Here is a 9,778-nt window from a genome sequence, read left to right as displayed (position 1 = left end):
AGGCTGAATGACATCATAGAGGTGGCTCAGCGCTTTATGTCGCCACCATTGCTGCTGCAGGTATGTACGTAATGTGATGTACAGGTACATCTGAAAAAATATATTAGATTAAATTAGACAAGAATATATCTAACATGAAAACGTTTCATCATCCATTCACAAATGAAACCCATATATTGATTCGCTAGACACGTAGTACGTAAGGTACATTTGTCTCACAATCATGATCAATGACGCCCATTTTCTATTTGTGATTAATCATACTTTGTGTATATGCAGCTACAAATATAATAGTTTACGATAATGAATCCCAACACAATTATTGTCTGTGTCTGTACAGCAATGCATAATTTGAAGTCCACACTCAGGATATTGTGTACTACTCTATACTTTCCTATACTGACCAGGTGTACTGTACAGATTGTGGTTGGCTCACAATTCAATACTGTGGCGATATTTGGCCCGCTATAACGATAATATCACAATATTGCGATATGCAATATATTGCAAGAAATTTCATCAACTATACATCATGATATATGTGACTGAAAAAAATACCCTGAAAAAGGACTAATGTGTAATAATGTAATAATGCGACATAGTTCAGATGCTAAGCCTGCTGTCATCAGCATGTGAATGTGTGTGTGAATGGGTGACTTACCGTAAAGCTCTTTGGTTGTTTGGTAAGCATGGGAATCGCTATATAAGTAAGAGCCATTTACCATTTTCACCAATTATTCAATGCACAAAGAAAATTGCGCACAAAGAAACGTGTGTTTGCATAGTGCCTCAATGTACAGCTGGACAAGTGCATGAACATTAATAACATGACAAAAGTGAGTAGCAATGTTTCTCCCATCTAGTGTTGAGCAAAATATATTGCAATCAACTCCTGTGCGCCACGCAGTTCACAGAACATGTAACAGCTACGATGCCATCCACGTAATTTTATCCAGATAGTAATAGGGCTTGAAAGGGTGACGTCAAAATGTAGAAAAAACCCAAGGCATTGTAGGTCAACTGGAAAGTCTGTTTAGCACACCGCCTCTCTAAGCTGTTCTTTTGTTGTAGTCGGTCTGTTAAACTTTGATCATGGATGCATGATGGAATCTTACCAAACCGCTACACTCGTTCCCATGACCCTTTCAGAAAAGCATCATTTTGTGATTGGTCCCGGAAGTAACAGTGATGCACCATATTGCCTGGATAGTTCATGCGTTGGTGTGTTCATGGCAGTTTTGACCCCACAGTTTGTTGCTGTTAGCAAAGCTAACGTCAAAGTAGCCCATATCTCTTCACTCTTTGAGAATTGAATTCGGGTTTGTTGAAGGTTTTTTGACATTTTGCCTTCACACTTCAACCAAATAATGAATCAAATCGTGTTGTGCTGCTTCACAAGTGTCAAGTAGTAGCAGGCTAGCTTATGTAAATCAAGGCAGATGTTGATCACCTTAATTTCATTAAAGATGAAATTCACTTTTGTCATAAATATCCTCAATATGTTAGGCCAGCAGGGAAGGCCTTGCTGGCCCTGAAGGCCCGCCACTGCGTCACGGTGTACACTGGGGCATGATGCCAAGGGTATACGACCTCATTCGGTCAGCGTTCACAACACTGAACGAGGATTTTATTATCTTAAAAGGTCTCCTTCTGTTTCTAGAAAAACAAATGAATGTGTTCATATTTTCTGGTGCCTGGTGTAACTCTCTCCTCTCTGGCATCAACAAGAAATGTCTGTCCCTTGCCGTGTTGCTCAACATTGATCAACATTTTATCTTTTGCATGTAATAACTTTTGCATCATTCATGTTTAGTCCACATCATAGTGAGAACATTGGCCGCGGTACATCAGCCGTCGATAGATTTTCTTTTAAAATTCCAGCTTTTGTTCAAAACTGCTGATATATGTCTGTTTTTGGAATTAATTACGGTTCCCTGCACAAGTATTCTTTTGATGCAAATTAACCATCTTAATGCATGAACATTGCAACATTGTCTCTGAGAACTCAAGCTGAATATCTTCAATTGCTGTACTTTCAAGCCTTACAATCCAACAGAACCAACAGAAACACTATGTAGATACAAAAACAAATAAGTACTCTAGCAACAGACAAACGTGAGCATCAATCTCCAGTTTTGACCCCCAAAGTCCGCATATGAGATTGTAAGTACAAATTTTACCAAGAAGAACAAAGCCAAACTAATAACTACACATTTGCCTGTGGATGCAAAGATCCAACAGGAATTTCCCCACTGTGGGACAAATATGGGACATATTAATCAATATTAATCGTTAACTTTTCATTTTATTTGATCGGATGATATTGGATGAGGATCAGAGGGTCATATGTTTAGGATGAGGAGCAGCAGAACGAATGCACTCTGTGTTCAAGATTCAAGAAGGCATTAATGACCGTGCTCACGCTCGACATTTTGGATGTCTCACGACATTTCCGCTAAATCACAGCAACCGATTTGTCTGCAAATGACGCACAATTATTGTAATTTAAGTTCAAGAAAAACCCCTCTTATGGGCAGAGCGACAACCTATAGGGCATTTTGCCGCTGTTTTTAAAAAGTGCATCGAGGCTGATTTTAGGACTGAGATGCCAGGCGAGAAGCAATGGCTTTATACATTGAACAAATGCGACCTGTGTATGATCCGGGCATCTTCCCATAGGATTGGAGATTGGATCACCGTGCGTTATCAGGATGTGTTCGCAAACATGCTTCCATGTGATTACAGACATTCACTCAGCGAAAAATCTATTTCAAAAAATTTGATCACACTGTTGCTTTTTACATTTCTGTTGTTTTGTTTTTATTCTTCTCAGGGATACTTCATAAGGAGTTTCAATGTTCTCTCTTGTCGATTAAGACAGTATGTTCTTTTAAGTAGATTCTCATATTTATTTTTTTTTCTTTATTTCGTTTGTGCATATTCAGTCTTATGCAGTTACATTTTAAAACTTAACTGACTGAGGGATGGATAGGTGGAAGCAAGTTCATTAAAAAACTACATCTCTGCAGGCCTCAGTCCCTCATGGAGAGATTAACATCTTACTCATTATATTCATCTTATTATCTGATTCATACGCCTTGATTTGTGAATGAAAATAAAAAAAGATAAAATACTCTGCTACTTGAAGATATGTAAAGAAAATGTGGGTCTAGAACCATTGAAAATATAAAAACTGGAAATATTTCAGAAGGTACTGTGTCAACCCTGTAATTTATTGTTTGTCAGTGAGAATTGACAGCGAGTGGAAAAAAAGCCTTACATGTAAAAGAAACGACGGCTGAATGCTAACTCTTGTGACCATATCGTGGAAAAAGGGGGGCTTAATCTGCATATATTCGCAGGCTTTAGTTCAGAATTTAGAATTACATTTGTGACAGTGTGGTGGGGAATATTTAAAAGGTTCTTGACAGAAGACAAAAGTTTCTTTTTTATTATTTGAGAAATGACTGAAGGAATGAAAACAAGTTTGTCGAAAAAAATAAACTCTATCCAGTATCTATAAGCATTCATTTATTTATCATATAGTAGATGGTTGTATGAAAACAAGAGGCTTTAATTCAGGATTCCAAATACAATTTGTGTGAGCAAACCACAGAAACAAAGCAAAAGTATCCTGTTTTGTGTGAAAGAAAAGATTAAGCAGATTAGAAACATCTCAACTCACAAAACGTTTTTTTAAAACAATGAGAAGTTGTTGTTTTATTTAAGTGAGTACTCAAAGAAAACTTGCTACTTACTTGTTTTTGCAAACAATTCAATTTGTGGTACTGGCAATTAAAAGTTTTAAACAGAGAAACAGTGTGATACATTTTAAAATGGAGAATCTAATGGGTAGAGCACTGCAATTAGATATTATAACCTGAACAGTCTCAGTCTGGTGACCAGCGAACAAAGACAAAAGAGGTTCAAAAACCTACAATCAACTAGTCTAATGATTGTCAGTGAGCTTTAAAAATGATTTTTTTTTAAACAATAAAAAGTTCTAAAATTTTAGATGCTTGTAACTAGTGATAAAAAAATATGAAAAAAAAAAATCTGCATTTATTCGCAGGCTTTAGTTCAGCATTTAAAATTGAATTTGTGAACATAAACAATCAAAACATTTGTTTAATTGAAAGACTTGAGAACATTTAATCACATTTCTACTCTCAACGCACCGCCTCTCTTTCGTCTCCATTCATGCATTCATAGATTCACCTCGGTCAGATTCAGGTTAGTGTTTGGATCTAATCTAAATACCACAGCTGATGCTGAAGAAATTGTATACTGCATGCTTAATTTGTTGTTTCACCCTGACAATACAAAACCTTTGGGGACACTTTTAAAGAGCTAGAATGGTTGAAATTATTAAATTATTTCTACACTGGTTGTCTAGCATTGAATGGTTTACTTTTTAAAAATGCTAAATACAAAATGCCCAATACAAAAACAAACAGGTTGCAACGTTTTTCTACTGTTTGCACATTTGGCTGTTTACACCTGAAAATACAGCACAAAGAAATGTCAGTGAAAAGTATTGCTTGTAAAATACACATTTTACCCACTGGTGAAAGTTGTTAACAAGAAAAAAAGGGTTGACAAATTTGGGATATTTCTACACTACTGGGGATAACATCAAGTAGGAGTGATAGATTGAATGAATGTTTATTTCAGACCCTTCTACATTGTAAACGTGTTACATGACAAGTTTTCGGACAATTGCATTACTATTATATCACATGGCTTGGTAATTGTTACATTGCTGAAACATATTCAGTCAATATTCAAGTTTTCATGATACAGGGATTGAAAAGGAGCAGGGTGAAGAACGGTTCTTGTAATGTCTGCAACTTATTCTCACTTTCCCTTTTTTTTTTAACATGCTGTGTGGTAATTTGTGTGTGTGAGGTCCTTTGTTTGTGCGTGTTTTATGCCATCAGTCGTTTTCGTGTAACAGTCAGTCTTTTTGTTTATTTCTGTGAGCGATTGTGCAAGCACATTTCTATCATGAGTAAGTAAAAGTAAAAAAAAAGTGATCTGTTTTTTCAATAGCCTACCTGGTTTGAAAAAATACAACTCGCACCCCTCATATGAGCAGGAATAGTTGTGTCACTCACTAGATTAGATGGTCTTTCGAACTATTAATGAAAACTAAAAGAAATTGTTTCTTCAGTTTGGTATTTTCAGTAGTAGTCAGAAAAAAGAGATGTTTTTAACATACTTACTCAGACTTCTACCAATTATGGCAAGTAACTTCTACATTTTTAAAACCTAGGATCAGGACGTTACGCTTTTAATTATTTAATGTAGAATACTGAGTGAAGAAACTTGGTCATTGATACAGAAACTTGAAGCGATCTCCATTTCATTCTTCTGTGGGTTTTTAAAATTTCTTTCACAGGATGCCTATATTTTGAGGGTGATGCTGAATATACAGCTGACCCCGCAGAGACCCACTCACCACCAGCCCCACCCCACTCCTTGATACTACACAAGCTGTACAAGGGGGTGCCTGTTTATCAATATTTCTCATCTCCTTCCTGTTTTAAAAGAAGGGGGGTTTAGTTTTTAGACATCCGCTGGTCATAAACCAATATTTATGATCTCTGACCCCGGATGAAAGTGGGGAAGTAATACTACTTTTGGTAGTTACAATTTACCAACTTTGGTAGCTACAGTGTGGAGTATCTATGAGATTGTATTGTAAAGATGGTCTCCACCCCAACGAAGAAAAGGCGAACGCCCCTCCTCCAACAAGTGTCACAGAGATGAAGTCGTTCCAGGGACTTATGGGAATGATGATATTTCACTTATGATTATATTAATCAAGTTCACTTGTTATATTGAATAAACTGCTTTAAAATGCTTTGTTGAATAAAAGATTGAATCCAACAGGCGGTGTAATATTGGGTAAGGTAACCTCAATTTGATCCAGCATGAGAGGCGTGTGCATGATAAAAATCGTGTGGGAAAGATGCGTGGATGGAAGAGTGAATTATGAAAGGCAGCTGGTACGAGGACCAAGGAGGAACAGAGGGGACACCCAACCCAGAACAGGTCCAAACTGCCTGATCTGAGCCAGAGTTTGTTGGGAAAAGCACCTACATTCCCCTAAGTGAAGGAATGTAGAAGATAAGGCACCTTTGGGATCCGCGATGGGTGAGGAGGATGAATTATGGACCACGGAGCCAGGCAGAGCCAGGATGAGCCAGTCAACAAGCAGAAGCAAGCCAATCAGAGGAGTGGACCGGATTGTCTGATCACAGCTTCCCAACAAACAAGGACTGAAAATGGACAACAACAAGGGGATTCATCAACATCGCCCCAAGCCAAGGGGAGTCGACGCAAGACCTGGAATTTGGAACCATGGCAATCCAGACCTCAAGAGACCAGGACCAATCAGCGGAGACGACACTCCAAGATGAACTGAAATGCGTATGAAAAGGTCTGAAAAACTCACAAACTCAAAGCACATGGGAACAAAAGGTCACGGTTAGGAGAAGAATCATCCACAATACAAACACGGGCAAGGAGGGTCACACCAGGGCGAGGAAATCCAATGAACTGATGCCAGTTGTCTTCTGGCAGGAAGAAGAAAGAAGAAAGGCACAAGAAAACAGGAGCAGGAAGTTGTGTTATCAATCCCTCTTCCCGGTGAGTCTACTTCAGGGCTGCATTCTGTTTAATCTGAATCAAACGGATAAAGATGGGCTGAGTTGCTTGACTTCTGCGTGCACTCCAAGGGCTTGGATCTGCTTTCACGGATGAATTTTTTTTAAGACTGCCTAGCCACTTCACAACTTTTATCTGCCTGCTAGTTAGCACAAAAAAGCCACCAGGCTACTGTTCATTGTCCTGCTCCATCTGGATGCCCGGTAAAGAATGAAATCCCAAAAAAGGTTTGGAGAGAGTGATAAGCCTCTACATATGGTTTTCTTGCACTGGGATGCAGCCAAAAATTGCCTCAGAGATTACAAAAATGGCCACTAGTATCTTCAGTATTTTCCTGAGTGAGATGATTGTCCTCGTTGATATGCATATTTGGACAGCGATTTTTAGATGAGGCGAACAGTGTCACAATGCCAGGAGGGACTTTCTGCTGTTCCTGGTGAGGTTTTGATTGTTTAGAGTTTGGCTTGGGGCATCAAACACAGTGTGCCATTGCAGTCACGTGGCTCAGAGATTTTCTGTAGTAAAAGTGGAAAATGTGAAAAACAAAGGAGAGCAATACAAAGGTGTTACTAAAAAACTGAATACAAAAGCATAACCCAAAACAAACACATTTATCCTCTCCAGAATAAGATAATCTTGTTTATGACTATGATCGAACAAAAGTCAATGCCTTTTCATGGAGGAATTCTGGAATGTTATTCAACTTTATTGAACAAGAATCCCACTGACATTTTTGGCAATACACCTCCCGTGTACCTCTGCGCATTCATTTACTCGTGAGAATGACTACCAAGATTCCAACAAGTTATATCCAAGATTTATTCCCTGACAGAGGAGTCTAATACAAAAGCAGAATTCTGGGTCAACAACTACTCCTGACTTAGCCTTAGCAGAAGTCCGGTAGAGCGACAAAAAACAATGTAGGGTCTTGACCGTTTTTACACTAAAATGTCTCTACGTGGGCTCCGTCCTCGTCCGATTGGTCCTCAGCTGACTGACGCCAGTCCTGGTCGCTGGCTCCCTCGTAACCATGGGAACAACCACAAGGCATGCGCCCCAGGTGGCTCTTATCAGGACCAGCTCCTTCCAGCTCTGGAGAAGATGGTACTTCCCAGCCTCCTCCACCTGACCTTGAACAGTGTAATGAGTTATAATGTTTGTTCCTCCAATGTGGTTCGCGCCTGTCTTTGAACTCCACCTGCAACTTCAAATTCTCACACACACTCAGCCACACTCCCTCATTCAGCATTCCAGCGTTTTTTTTTCTATTTATTTATTTATTTATTTTTGGACATATAGTTTTGTTTTTGGAAACCGGAGGCCTCAGATCGAAATTTTGTTGCCATAATATAGTGATATGTTTTTGTGCAATGACAATAAAGAAAGTCTAAGTCTAAATCTAAGTCTAAGTCTAATAACAAATATGGTGCCTACATGCAAATTCCTTTTGCCTACACATTTCTTACTGATTTAGTACTGTCATCACAATAGCAAGTTCATTATGGGACAGATGTGCAGTGTTTTGGGGGGAGGGATATGCATTTACCTTTCCTGCACAGCCGGTCAAGGCTCAGTGAAATGGGTTTATAAGCCCAAGGTCAAGTTTGCAAAATGGCTTTGATTCTAATTCGCCTCTCTTGTTTTCCAGATTCTTCCCCAGTTCCTGTGTGTTGATCCCCGGTCTGCGTTTTAGTTCCCGGCGCCTATAGTTATTAGTCATTTGTCTGTCTATTTATTTTGTACATTCCATCGATTAAATCTTGTAATTTAATCACGTATTCCATGTCCTTTGTCGCCCAACACTAACTGCACTTGGGTTCATTCATCCGGCACCATGACAAGATGGCCTTTATAAGACGAGGTATCCATCTCTGCTGAGGAGAAGTTGAAGGAACGACTGTTTCCTGTGTTGCTATGGTGACTTGCATAATCTGTTTTCTATAGATCATTTCTCATGCGAGAGCTTTTTTGCAGCCTTTGGTTGACTTGGTTGCGTGTCTAATGCGGAAGCTTTTTTCCGTCTGTCATGTCAAGTTTGCATCCTGCAGCACATGCACGTTAAAAGGCGTCAACGCCACGAATTCAATACGATATTTAAAACACCAGCACTTGACGGAGCACAGAGAGTTTTCTGGTGCACATGACAGTGAAACTGCAGGAACCAGCGGTCACTCGCGACACTCGCCGGTCTGAGCGTGACGTTCAGAACGCGAAGCATATTGCCCGAGAAATAATCATTAATTTCACAGCGCCAGATGAGCAGCCTTTCTCAGGTGTCGTTATAAGACGGAATCAACCGCGGCCGAATCCGCTGCAGTCTTGTGTGTGTCAGATGCAGCGTTCGCAGTCCAGAGATTGTTTCATGAGTCAGTCTCGACACTGGACCCCGTTTTCAAAACTAGTACTAGAGGATCGCTAGAAGTGATTCTCATGCATTTTCTGTGGCGCAGACAGCAACGGTGCACCCGCGGCTTATAGACTGGTGCGGCTTATGTATGAAAAAAAACAATTTTCCTTCTTAGATTTGGTGGGTGCGGCTAATATTCCGATGCACTCTGTAGTCCGGAAAATACGGTGATACAGAAGAGCTTAGAAACAATGTGCAAGAAAATGCAGATTCAAGGACAGAGTGAACAGAAAAACGTGCCAAAGAATCCTTGATTGTAATTTTTTCAGGGATGAAAGACCGTCACAAGATGACGTCAAAAGCTGCTGTCGGGTTGTCGGACGAGGGGATGTAAACCGTTACAATGGTGTGTGAAATCTCACGGGGCATGTTAAAAGGGTGCAGTCCAACAGCCAAGAGTTCAAGGTCAGGGCCACTCCGGGCCGTTTTTTGACCGTGATGTTACAGGGATTACACCAGTTGTTAATACGCACAGCAAGCCCACCTCTTTTCTGCACGCGGTGAAGTCCCTGTTCGCTCGCATGGTCTCAAATCCTGACAGGAGACGTTGTTGTCTGGAACATCTCGATGAAGCCATGTTTTTGTACAGCACATGACACTGCACTCGCGATACTCCCGTTGGCTCCTGGCTAGCTCTGTTAGCTCGTCCATCTTATTCCCCAGCAACCTCACGTTTCCCATGATGATAGAAGCAACCAC

Source organism: Synchiropus splendidus, chromosome 5, assembly GCF_027744825.2.
Source record: "Synchiropus splendidus isolate RoL2022-P1 chromosome 5, RoL_Sspl_1.0, whole genome shotgun sequence".
Classification (NCBI taxonomy): Eukaryota; Metazoa; Chordata; class Actinopteri; order Syngnathiformes; family Callionymidae; genus Synchiropus; species Synchiropus splendidus.
The sequence above is the reverse complement of the archived record's forward strand: the minus strand, read 5'-3'. Positions refer to the sequence as shown.